General features: G+C 53.9%; 1 protein-coding gene across 1 annotated transcript in view; it reads left to right on the plus strand.

Moving 5' to 3' along the window:
- The first annotated feature begins 853 nt into the window (after positions 1 to 853).
- LOC142045233 (endoplasmic reticulum-Golgi intermediate compartment protein 3-like) overlaps positions 854 to 13,075 on the plus strand; it is a 35,271-nt gene continuing 23,049 nt past the window's right edge. Inside the window, exon 1 of the mRNA XM_075058511.1 lies at positions 854 to 895. The gene's annotated coding sequence lies outside the window, so the exon portion shown is untranslated. The remainder of the gene's footprint in view (positions 896 to 13,075) is intronic.

Genomic DNA, 13,075 nt, shown 5'->3' on the forward strand with positions numbered 1-13,075 from the left:
GAGGGTGCGTCTTTCCTGACGGCCGCATCTGTGGAGCTGCGGATGGTCCTAAGAGCGTGGGCTTGTCTGAGCTCGGCCTTTTGCCTCTTTCAGGTGTCCCTTCTGCAGACGCAGCTGGCAGAAGAACGAAAATACAAGCAGGACTATATCGAGTGCTGTGCCAAGACCAGCCAGGAGCTGTCAGACCTTCACCAAGAGCTGTCTCGCTCCTTAGCAGCTGTGGTCAGGGAGCCCAAAGCTGCTGTTCTGGAAGCAGAGGCTCGGAAGCTGGGTCAGCCTCTCTGAACCTTCTTTTCCTGTAGAAGAGCAGCTGCAGCATCCCGGCGTTCCAGCCTGGTGCCCTTCCCGGAAACGTGTTATGTTTTGCTGTGGGAAAGGGGGGTACATCTGTTCTGTTTGCGTTGGGAAGCATTTCCTAGCGACACGGATTTTAAAAATTATTTTTTTTAATAAAAGAGATTTTGCAGGACTGCCCTTTTCCAACGGGGGTGTATTGGTTCTGTTTACGTTCGCAAGCATTGCCTAGTGCCAGCGATGTTTAAAATTTTGTTTTAATCAAAGAGATTTTGCAGGACTGCACTTTTTTAGTGGGAAGAAGCAAGGGCTAGGCAAGCCTGGGGCTTAGGCAAAGCTTGTACTCTCTTTTTCACTTGCACAAGTAAGCTGTTCCGAGCTGCTGTACGATGTAACCTCTTGAGTTCGGAAGGGCTCTTCCCTGGGCCGAGAGAGGGAAACCCGGAGGTGGGAGCAAGAGGAAGGGGTGAAGGGCGCAGGCCAGGGATGGGAGGTGGGGCGAGAGCGCGGCGTTTTTTCCCTCCCTTTCCTCCCTTTTTCCGTCTTTTCCTTCCTTTTTCCTTCCGTGCTTCGGCACAAGGAGCGCCGGTCCTCTCCCGAGGTGATTTGCTTTCAGCTTTGTTGCTGCGACAGCCAGCCTGAGGGACAGCTCGGTTGTTCTCCGAAGGGAGGGCGGGGGTCACAAACGCCAGCCCTTGCCAAGCTGGAGGCAGGGGATGGGATGGGATGGGATGGGACTGAGGCGGGACTGAGGCCGACTGAGGCGGGACTGAGGCGGGACTGAGGCGGGACTGAGGCGGGCTGAGGCGGGACTGAGGCGGGGCTGAGGCGGGCTGAGGCGGGACTGAGGCGGGACTGAGGCGAGGCGAGGCGAGGCGGGCTGAGGCGGGCCTGAGGCGGGCCTGAGGCGGGCCTGAGGCGAGGCGGGCTGAGGCGGGACTGAGGCCGACTGAGGCGGGCTGAGGCGGGACTGAGGCGGGACTGAGGCGAGGCGAGGCGGGCTGAGGCGGGGCTGAGGCGAGGCGGGCTGAGGCGGGACCGGCGGGTCTGACGGCGGTTCGCGTCTCCCCGGCAGTGACGGTTGTCAGCGGGCTCATCATGGTGCTGCTTTTCTTCTCGGAGCTGCAGTACTACCTCACCAAGGAGGTGAGTGAGTGGCGGCGGCGGCGGCGGAGGCCCGGCCCGGCCCGGCCCCGCGGTGCTGCTTCTGGCCGGGGCGGCCCTGCGGCCCGGGGCGGCCTGCCGTGCCCCCGCACCCCCGCCGAGCCGCCGCCTCCTCCGCCGCCTCCTCCGCCGCCTCCTGCGGGCTGCCCACGCGGCAGCTTCACCCGCCGCAGATCTGCGTGGGGTTTTTTTCTTTCTCCGAGCTGGTGGCCTTGAGGCCGGGAGCGGGCTGCCCTCCCCCGAAAGCCGCTTGGCGCCAAGGGTGGCTTGTGGCTTCCTGTACCGCGGTGGCAGGAGAGCGTCTCAAAGGCTCTTCTCGCTGCCTCTGCCGCCTACGAGCAGGCCATGCAAAGGAAAGCAAGGAAGCGCGGGAGCCCCCGTCCCCACCCCAGGTTCTAAGATTCCCAAGTTACTACCTTTCTTAAAAGAAAGCGTTAGAAATGGCAAGCGCTTGGCTGCGGTGGGAGGCAGCAGCTCAGGTGTCTCTTGAATCCCACCTCTTAAAAATCAGCTGGTGAGCCAGAGCAGTCGCGGGAAAGAAAGAGGCCTTTTGATGGGCTTCCGAGTGAAACAGGACTCTCCGTTTTTCCCTTGTTCCTAGGTTCATCCGGAACTGCGCCTTGACAAATCAAGGGGAGCTAAACCGAAGACCAGTCTCGATGTTCTTCTTCCGCACGTGCCTTGTGCTTGTGAGTCAGCCGTCTGAACGTTGGGGATAATTTGCATACTTGCCGAGGGCCCGACAGGCTCGGTGTGCCCGGTGCTTCCGAGTGCTGCGCTGCTGCCTGGGCCACGGGCAGGGAGGAATTGGTGATCCCTGGTGGTTACGCAGCGGTTCCAGCCAGGCCCGCTGGGCGCTTAAACCGGCGCTTCCAGGCAGGCTGTATTACCTTTTGAGATGATACGTGAGGCTCAGGTATAAACCCGCTTACGTTTCTGTTCGGTGTGGTGCTTTGTCAGAGAGCTCGGTCGTACTGAAAACGCTGGCACAGCGTTCGGTGTTCGCTTGGGACTCGAGATTGGACTGTACTGTTGTTGAAACGCTTTAGAGTCTCCTTGGGAAGTTACTTGGCGAGGCGCAACTTTTCCGTGGTTTTTGTACTTCAGTTCTGACTGTTAACGCCAACGCCACGTGATAACCTTTGCCCCGAGTTTTTAAAACCGGAGTGAGCCTTGATAGTCGGGTTACCTTTTAACTAAATTCAAAACAAAGCTGCAGGGTGAGGCGACGGAAAATTTTGCAAGTCTTCCTGCGTACCGCTGCTGTGCACGTTATCCGACTGTGCGCTAATCTTCCCTGCCTCTTGTTCTGTTGCGGTAATTCCTTTGGGTAGTGCGTTGGGCTCTAATTGTAGTGAGTCTGACTTCCTCGTGACCCCCCGAGATATTGTCGGTCTTTGCCTTCCTCACGTTTAAAAGGGCGCGGGAAGGCCAGAGAGTTTGGAAGCCCCTGCTGTTTTGTGCAGAGAAGCTGTCAGTCTTCTAAGAGAGCGTGTAGCCGGCAAGCGCATCACGGTGCTTCGATACCAGGCCGAGACGCCAGACCTTCTCCGTCTTCTTTGTGAAAAGGGGTCACGAGGAAATGTGCTGATGGGGAAGGGGGAAGGGTGAGGGGGTAGAGGTAGGAGGCAGCTTTCAACCAATTTGAAGCTTAACTCCTGTGCTCCTGGGAATGGTTATGGGCTTTGAGGGGTTTGGTTTTGGTTTCTTTTGCCTTAAGCGTATTACCTCTCAGGGTAACGCTTTGTGGGCAGCTGGAAACCGTCCTTCTGGTGCACCAAACCCAACCCCGTATTTGGAAGGGTCGTTCAGGGTGCCGCAACGTGCGTTTTATTCCCTGTACGTCACTTGTCCCCAGCCATACGCCCTCTTCCGCTTTGGCGCGTTCTTACCGCCCTCGCTGAAAGAGTCTGTATTTTCACTGGCTGAATGCTTCCTCAGCCTGCCGCAGGCCGTAACAAACGTGTGTTTATAGACCGCTTTCCTTGCTCACTGATTTCAGATTTGAGCATCGATGCCAGGGACGTAGCAGGAGAGCAGCGGCTGGATGTAGAGCACAATCCGTTTAAACAACGTTTGGATAAAGCTGGCAATCGTGTGAGTCCGGAGGCCGAGAGCCACGGTAAGGTGCTATTCTGCCTTTCTTGGGTGGACGCTCTTGTCGTCTTTCCATCACCGTATGCCTGCTTTGAGATTCACGGGAACAAGTGACAGCTGAAGAGCATTTAAAGACCACAAACTTTTGAAGAGTTTATAGCACGCAGATCTATTAAACTGGCCGATCAGGCGAACTCCTGTTATACTGGCAGCTTTTGCGAGGCAGATCTCTGCCTAGTCCCTCTGAAATGGCGACGAGGACTCACGGATGCATTTCAGGAATAAAGCTGCTGCGTGAATGGTCTTTTACGACTAGGAATCAAGCAGCTGTTCTGGCAAAACTTGGCTTTGGTTGTACCTTTAAATCGCAGCGGGCTGGCAAACGGGACGACCTGGTTAGAGGAAAGAGCCTCTCTCCAGTCCAGGGAAGGCTCCAGTGACTCGACCCTTAAGCCCAAGCTTGCACCTTACTGCATTCACTTTGTGTGTGTTAATGCCTACCTAGATAAATATATTTTAGTTGGTTTATCGGTTACAGGTTGTAGTAAGTGGTCCTTGGCTACATAAACCTCTCCTTTCCATTCGTTTTGTGTTATGACTCATCGTTGGGCTTCGATACAAACCAGAAACGATTCTGGCAAAGTGTTGCAATCTAACAGTAATACTGTCCCGACTTTTCCTTTCCAAAGCACGAGCTCCTTACTACTTTTTCTGGGAGATGGTGTAGTTCTACGTGTCGGCAGGAGCTGAATTTGTTGATTTGTATCGCTCGGATTGAACTTTTCTGTTCTTGAAGTTGCAAGGCTAAACTAAGCCAAGAGCTGAGCGATTGGTAGGTACGGGAGTTTCTCCTGCTGCCATGGGAATGTGGTGATAGTGCTGTTACTGCCGTGTTCGCTTAGCAGCCTTTCTGTATTCAGAGGTTGTGGCGTGACAACTGTAACGCCCGGGGACAAAACCAGCTGTTCTGTATCTAATTCTCTGTTAACGCATGTAGGCCTCCTGCCTTACTTGTATTGCCAGTCTCCGTTGGCATTACTCCGTTGGAAGCGGTTGCTCTGGCTCCTTGTGTGATCGATGGAGAGGAGGAGAAACTCGTAAGGAGCAAACGGTCTCGCCTGGAAGAGGCATTTCAAAAGAGATCAGATGCATTGCAGGCAACAAGCAATTTCTTCTGCTGTCTGGAGAAAGCACGCGGCTAGTTTGGTTTCCATCACCCGTGTTGCAGGTTAGGTCAGAAGCATCCACCCGTCTTCATTCAACTCTACGATTATCAGTTTCCGTTAGTAACGCTGACCTTCAGTCAGTTACGTAAAGGGCAGCTGTAGCAGTATTGACCTTAAATTTAGTAAAGCATACCCAAATTTTACGGAGTAGCATCTGGAGGCTTTTCCTGATCGTAGTTACATTAAAATAGTTAATAGCTGAATGATTTCTGTGGTAGGTTGCATTCTGTGCTTGGGATGTCGTCTTACTCCTTTCCATTGAATGACAAGAAATGATTGAATTCTTTATTGGCGGCTCTTATCGTTTCCTTCCTTTTACCGTGGACAGAGTTTTCCAATTTCACGCATCGTATCTGCGTGCAAGTTGAGGACCGTGTTAACGGCAAGAAACCCTGCGTGTAGAGTTCTAGGCACTGCAGTTTCTTTGTAGTATCCAGACTACATGTGTGCATTCCCTCTGGATGCTGTCTCTGCGACAGCTCAACAGGCAGCTAGTGATTCCATTTAAAAAGCTGCTACTGGTTGCTGTGTCTTGAAAGAGTCCGGGTATCGTACAGGTGTTCTCGTTGAAGTGGTGGGAATCATGGCTTTGACAAAGCGTCGCGATTATTTAGCTGTATTCTTCCCGACGCTGTCTTTGAGTGTAATGACGAGATTAAAAGCCATACCGCTTTTTGAACAATGAATTCTTAAGTGCGCTTTCAGCTGCTTTGAATGTTGGGAGCTTGAGAAGGAAAGTCTCGCACGGTTGTTTACTAATGGGGATATTTTCCTAAAAGCTCTTATTTGCTTGAGCGTCACTGCCGTAGAGTATGTGATTAAAGAAATAAGGGTCATGACTGATTTTGATGCCCATTTCATGGTTTCCAGTTAAAATCTCTTTTTTTTCTGTGGCTCGTACGAAATACAGACATGTTTAATACTCGCTTCCGTCCGCCTGTTAGACCCCCCGGTCTCCACAGACAGGGCCCTGATATCGTTTTATCCCCTCAGCAGTGTCTGACTATGTACCTTGTCCCCTTCCCCAGCGTTAGTGATCCAAGGAGCCACCTTTTCAAGGCTTATAGAGGGTAGTGCAGCCGTGCCTGGATAGCGAGCCTTAGAGGGCTTTTGTTAGGCAAGAGACTTGGTCCTGTCCTTCAGGGTTTGTGCGTTGAAACGGCCTGCTTTTAAGGGGGCCTCTTATAATAAGAGCCAATGTTTTTGTCCCTCTTCAGCCTTCTGCACGTAAGACCATGAATTTCCATGAGTTCGTGCCCCAGCCGTACTGCGGCTGCGCGTTCAGCACGCACATGGCACAGACATTGTCAGAATCGTTAAGTCACGAAGCAGGTCGAAATTCCTTGGAGACTTCTAGTGAGCAGGGGTTAACGTGTGTGCCTTGTCAGCATTGTCGTCCTGGAGGACTGGGTGCCAGTTTTCCATTCGGGAGACTCTCGCTCTGATCTCGTTTCACGACAAGGTATAACCGTGTTCCCTACCCGTCTTGGGACAGGATTCTGCGTTGTGCACTGTTGACTGCCGTTGACTGCTATTTAAAATTTTGTTTGTGTAACAGGTCCTGTTATGCGCGACATTGTCTGAAGTAGACAATGTTTTAACAAAGCCTTTAGGCAAGTAACGTCTGATCAGCGCTCCAGCGAGGCTTACAGGTAGCCGGTTCTTGCTCTGGAGGGTGCGTTTGAGATGACAAATGCCACTCTGCTTCTTGGTCTTACTTCGCACCTCAACAGGCTCTGCGCGTACCGTTTCAGGTGGGCTTTGGGTGCAGGACGCGCAGCTTCCGACACAGAATCGTTGCGTTCGTGTGTGGAACAGTTGTTGCGCGCAGAACGGAACAAGAGTCCGAGATAGCGTTTCTAGTCACGCCTCGTCGCTTTGCATCCTCTTTTGTCTTAGAGCTGGGGAAAGAAGAAGAAAAAGTGTTTGATCCCAGTTCTTTGGCTGCGGATCGCTGCGAGAGCTGTTACGGGGCAGAGTCGGAGGACGTGCGGGAACCTTTACACCTTTTTGTATCTTCTTAGCGCTTGAATGAATACAGTTGTGTTGCACGCGTGTTTTTTTCCAAAGCGTCTGTGAAGGTCTGTGCAATGAAATCCTCCTGGGCCCGTGTTCAGAGAATGATGAGGACCGTTGTGGTTTTGGTCTGCCTTTGGAAGCTGCGCTCACGATTGTTCAGACCGTGCAGAGTTAGGTTGTCTATAGTTTGTGCACGTGCCTGTTTAAGGGCAGCGCAAATTGCGCTACCTTTGCAGCAGCACCAAGGCTGTATCTCATCAAACGGAATCTTTTCTGGGGTTATTTGGTGTCCAGAGGGGAGCTGTGTAAATTATTTCACCGTTCCGTGAGCCGTCTTGGAATGAAACCTGGTTATGGCTTTGCCTTCTCACTTCTGCTGCAGGCTTTGCATCCTTACGGGAGCAAAGACCAGGCATTTATCGCTCACACAAACAACGGGTGTCATTTGGTGTTTCTCGTTCCTCCTACCTGCAAAGAATTCTTCTGTAAGAAGGGATCCGTGGTAGCCCATAGGTTCTGGACTATCCCTCGCTATTATTGTCTCTGTAGTGACTTGGTCTGTCCCATCTGTCAAGTTGCGTCCTTCCGCAGAGGTGTTTCCATCTTGAGAGATTCATGATTCCAGGCTTCGGCTTTTTCTTTGGTCCAGAAAAAACCCAGAGAAGCAAAGAAAGAAAACTCAGTCTCCATCAGTGGAGGACACCGTTTCAGTGTGGAGGAGATCCAAATCCTGTGGCGGATGGCCTGTACAGTATTCCTTCCACAAAGGGTGTTTTGTGTGAGCTCGTTCTTAACTTCTGTCCCAAAGTAGTCACTGGGCTGTAATCCGTCAGAGCTCAAGTCGTACCAGTTGCTGGCAATGCCTAACGTTTGTCAAGCAGCCACCTGGAGGCTCTCCGTACCTTCCATAGCTTCTCCATACCACGAAACATGCTGTTGTAGAAGCCCCGCCAGGGCTGTAGCGTGTGGCAAAGTGGATCGAAACTGCTGCGTGAAGGATTCAGAGGCCCATCTGTGAGGAGGTGTAAGTATGTGACAGTTGTTGGTTAGTCATGCAGAGTGGTGAATATGCGTGAACGGTCTTCCGAAACAAACAAAAAAGGAGGTTACTTAACCTCCTTTGAGGTATGTTGTCCAAATGTACGTTTCTCCTGCCCTCTCCCACCCCCCTATCCTTCCAGGTATTCGCCTTTGTTGGGATCTTGCAGCAGAAGGAACAAAACAGCCTCGTGGTACGCTGCCTTCTCTGTGCATCAGGTGTGAGAAAAGAAGCGCAGGACCGATTAAGAACAAAAACTTGTTACCCAGCTTTGAATGTCAACATGTTGTGAATGTAAACCTCGAGTGCACTTCTGGATAGCTTTGGTTGCTCCTAAAATGACCTTTCTGTTCCCTTAAGAAGTGGGAAAGAGTCTAACTCTAACCAGCATTGTTACCTGGCATGCTGCTTTAGAGCTCGCTTAACATATATGGGCATGCCACTGTGTTTTTCCTTTTAGTGGTTAGTTCCTGCCTTTTTGTTTCTCTGTTGCGCTTTAAATGATTGCTTGTCCATATCTTAGCCCTTTGGCTAGCTAGGGAGTCATTTTATATGGCCTAGAAAGCACACTGGCAAAGCTGTTGCTCTTCCCCTTTTTGGTACGAGTTTTAAGTGCTGCTCTGTCCGAATCTGTGTGTCTTTTCATTGTAAGGATCGGAGTATTTCTCTCTTCTCTCCTGCTCTGCTCGTTTTTGCAGTGCACGCTGTTGAGAGTCAGTGTTGCCGTCTCCTTCCCCCCCGGCCCGCCCCCAAGCCGTTTTAACTAGAGGGCTAACTAATTTCTGTTACTTGCTGTGCCCATCAACCTCCTTTGGGAGGAGCTGTTGATCTAGGCTGGGAGCTGAGAAGAGTTCCTGAAAGCTGAAAGGAGAGCCGTGCCAGGTGACTCTTCTGCGGTAAAGGAGGTCACCAGGTGGAAAAGGTTGAGAATCTTTGTCTTAAACGATTTTAACGTATCAGTGTTGGAGGTAATGCGTTGGGGGATTATTAGTTGCTCTGTGCAGATAATGTAGTTGCGGAGGACGTGGTGACGTGTTGGAGCGACTTCTGCCTGTTGAAGTCGTCGGATGGGGTGATGATCTCACTTAATCTCATCAGCCTTACAGAAGTCCAGATAGACGACGTTTGTAGCTCTTCCCTCGTCCACTCGTCCCATCCTAGAAGGCCGCTGGGTTGGCCAGGCAGGACTTGCCCTTGGTGAAGCCCTGCTGGCTGCCTCGAATCACCTCCCTGTCCAACACGTGCCTTAGCATGGCTTCTAGGAGGATCTGTTCCATGACCTTCCCAGGCACAGAGGTGAGGCTGTCCAGTCGGTAGTTCTCAGGGTCCTCCTTTCTACCTTTTTAAAAAATGGGTGTCCTGCTTCCCTTCTTCCAGTCAGCAGGGACTTCAGCCGACCGCCGTGACTTTCCAAATATCATGGAGAGCGGCTTGGCAACTCCATCGGCCAGTTCCCTCAGGACTCTGGGATGCATCTCGTCAGGTCCCATGGACGCATGTATGTTCAGGTTCCTCAGGTGGTCACGAACCTGATCTTTGCTGGAGGAGGGCCTTTGCTGCCCTAGTCTCCGTCTTGCGGTCCACCCACTGGAGAGGTGTGGGAAGAGAGGCTGCCGGTGAAGACTGAGGCAAAAAAGTTGTTGAGTACCTCAGCCTTCTCCTTGTCCCTTGTAACCAGTTTGCCAGTCTTGCTCATCGGGGGGGTGCGCTTTCTTTGACCTTCCTTTTCGGGCTGACATACCTGTAGAAGCCCTTCTTGTTATTCTTTGCGTCCCTTGCCAGGTTCAGTTCCAGCCACGCCTTGGCCTTCCTGGTCAGATAGCTTATTAGGGATACTAATGGCATTTTAGGGATACTAATGTCATTTTAGGGATAATGTCAATAGGGGAAGGTAATGTCATTTTACAGAAACGCAGTTGATTTGCTGTAAGAGTAGGACTGGTATGGGCAATGGTTAGAAGAATGGCAGGGTGCAGGAGCATGCTGCAGGGTGATCTTCGTTTATATAAAGATGGGCAATCTGTGTCCTTCTGCAGCCCTGGCACTCTCCTGCCTTTCTGTATTACTTCCGTTTTTCTCGCTCTTGCATATAGATGTGGCTTTCTCCTACCGGTGCTGTCTCCTGAAGCATGCTTGGGTGGACTACATTTTGGTGGAAGATGAGGTGGACTTGGGGTTGAGGTCGAGAGGAACAGCTTGTGCCGTTACTTGCCAGCAGAGACCAAAACAGCCCGGCCCGGGGACTGATGCATCACTCATTCTTGGGGCTAGCTGGGGCTTTAACTGATAGCCTGTAGGAAAAAGAGACTCGATCCTGATGGTGCTTTTTTTAGGACCCTTTGTAAGCACTGTCAGGCCCCCCACAAGTGAGTGGGCAGGGCTACACTGATACGGTTCACTGAACTCCTGGTTTAGTAGCCTTTCCTGTTCCTCGCTAATGAAAGGACGTTTGCTGTGTTTGTTTCCTGCTAGGTGGTAAGGACTAACCCGTTTTCAGTTAGACGACATGAGAAGATAGCCACCGAGCTACTGGGAGACCAGGGTCTGCCTGGTGTATTTGCGCTATATGAACTTTTGCCCATGGTGGTGAAGCTGACAGAGGAACACAGGTAAGAGACATTTCAATCTATATCATCACCCTCCATTGATTTTTGCTGTTTTGCATAGCTTAAGACTCCAACCTCGCTTAGACGCGACAGTGCAAATGCCTGAAAGCCATCCAAGCCCCTTTCCAGTCGGTGGAGGGGAAGAGGCACTCCCAGATGCCCTCCTTCTCCATGTGAACATCTGAAAGGGACTGGGGTTTTTCTGGTACTACCTGAAGCGTTTTAATCCAACTAGCCATTTGAGGACGATTCTTTGAGCAGAGCACCTTCGTTTTCCTGCCGAACTGCTGGAGTAGGTCCACAGTGCAGGCAGACACAACCGTCACAGGGGGAAGGGGGTTCAATCCGTTATCTGTAGCAACAGAACTTCAGGCGCTGAGGCTTCCTGGTGAAAACACCCTTAAGGTATAACTTGGTGGCTTCAGCGGTATGCTCGGCTCACTTGCCAGAGCTGAGCACCGTGTACTTTACTCGTATAAATCTTACAGGCATTTTGCCCTGAACACCTGCAAAGATTCACCTCCTCAGGGAGACCAGGGCGTACCAGACCCTTAAAAGCACGTGGAAGAGGAGCCTGGCGACTGCTGCTACTGCCGGTACCGCTGTCAAGGGATGCGATAGGGTTCAGGAGCTGGGATGTACGTTCTTACACTGATAAAACAAGCGTCCAGGCTGTGCTTAGGTCTCCGACTCGGTCCGATACTGGGATCGTGATTAGCCCAGCATAGCAATAGGAGACTAACGGTTGCCCGAAGGCCGTAAGCTCTGGCGCTGCCTCAGATCCCTGGAGGCGAGGCAAGAGGAGTAACGGTACCTCCACTCGCCGAAGCAGCGGGTTCGCTAGATGTTTGACTACACCAAGGGGTGGAGTGTGACTGTTCACTCAACTCCTGCTGAGATTTTGGCTAGCCCAGCTCACGCTAAGGCCTGATGTATGCTGGGAGCAGTGCCTTTGGGTTGAAGGGGGAGCACCAGGTAGGCAGCACAGGTGGCCAGAAAGAGCTAAAGGGCCATGATGCAGCCATTAGCACCTGCAGCTGGCTGTCTCCTGCAGCCACCATCTTTGCCTGGCAGTATTGTCAGAATCTGCTGCCTTTTGGAAATGGTATAGACCAGACTTCCAAGCTGGAAGGTATAAACCAGCAGCTTAGCCAAAAAGCCTTTGAAGGAGATTGCACAGCAGCTGGACTGCTGGGGCTTTTGTGCTTCACAGCGTGATACAGGGGACGCCCGCGCGGTGACGGAGGAGGAAGGATGAGCACTCTCACTAGGGAAAAACAAAGTCTTTTTCTGGTGGGTTTTTTATTTTTGTTCTCCCCCCCCCGCCCCCCCCACCATAAGCCCACGACTTTAAGTGTTGCGGGTTGTAAGTTACGAAACCTCGTGGCTTGAGTAGTGCCTCAGTGAATTCACGTAAGAGAGGAGCCCGGGCAAAGGGGCCCGAGCCCTGGTTGTCGTGTGCGTTTGTTGTATTTCTTCACGGGCTCGTGAAATAAAGCTTAATTCAGAGAGTTGGTTGTCCTGTAACTTTGCACTTTTCTCTGCCATGCCGGTGTTTCTCCCCCTGCTTGCAGTCTGTCCCGTTCCTGCCGCACAACAGGGAGCGAAAGCTTCAGTCATTCCACCTCTGTATGCTTGGGTCTCGTACTAGACGGGAACTCCGGCTCCAGGGGCTGAAGTTGGAGCTTTTCGTAGCGAGTTCCAGCTCTTCAGCTGGCTTCCCTGGGCGATGGACCTTTTCCACGGTCCCTGCGGTCCCACCCTTCTTGCCCCAGTGGCCCCAGACCCCGCCACCCGACCCTCGGGGCTTTCCTCGCGCTCCTTCTCTCCCAGCCTGCACCGGGGGCGCTTTTTGCCCCCAGCGTTCCGCGGGGCCCTTAACGGTCTCTGAGCGGAACGCGCTGGAGCGAGCGGCTGCCGGGGCGGCCTCTCCCCCGCGGCAGCACCGCAGCCCAAGGCCGCACCCTCAGCGAGGAGCGAGAAGCGAGGAGCGAGAAGCGAGAAGCGAAGCGCTGCCACAGAGCGGCCCCGAGCGAGCCCGGCTCTCCCGCCCGGCGCCCGGTCGCGCCCGGCCGGCAGGGTGAGCCGCTGCGCCCGCCGCGGCAGGCGCCTGAGCGCGGTCCGCCGGGGCAGGCCGCGGAGCAGCCCCCGCCGCGGGGCCCGTCAGGCGGCGGAGCCCGGCTGGAGAGCGGGGGCATGGCGGCGCGGAGCCAGGCCTCCCTGCGGCGCCGGCTGCAGAGCTCGGAGGAGGCGCAGCACCGGCAAGCGGTGCTGGTGCGGAAGCTGCAGGCGAAGGTGAGGAGCGGGGGCGCCGGCCCGGCGGGGAGCTGCCCGGGGCCGGGCCGCGGTGGCGGGGCCGGGGTGCCCGGGCCGCCCGCGCAGCGCTGAGAGGGGCCTCGGCGGCGGCGATGTCGGGGGGCGAAGGCGCGGCCCCAGCGGGGCCCTCCCCGGGGCGTTCCCCGGCGCTGCCGCGGGCGGGACGGCGCCGAGCCCGCAGCTCGGGGGAGGCCCCGGGAGCCGCCCTCCTCCGCCCGGCCCGGCCCGGCCCGGCCCGGCCCGGCCCGCTGGGCGCCCGGCCCTGCCGCTGTCACCCTGGCGAGCCTCTCGTGAGGGCTTGTCCGTACGGAAAG

The sequence above is a fragment of the Buteo buteo genome, chromosome 2 (assembly GCF_964188355.1).
Source record: "Buteo buteo chromosome 2, bButBut1.hap1.1, whole genome shotgun sequence".
In the NCBI taxonomy this organism is placed as follows: Eukaryota; Metazoa; Chordata; class Aves; order Accipitriformes; family Accipitridae; genus Buteo; species Buteo buteo.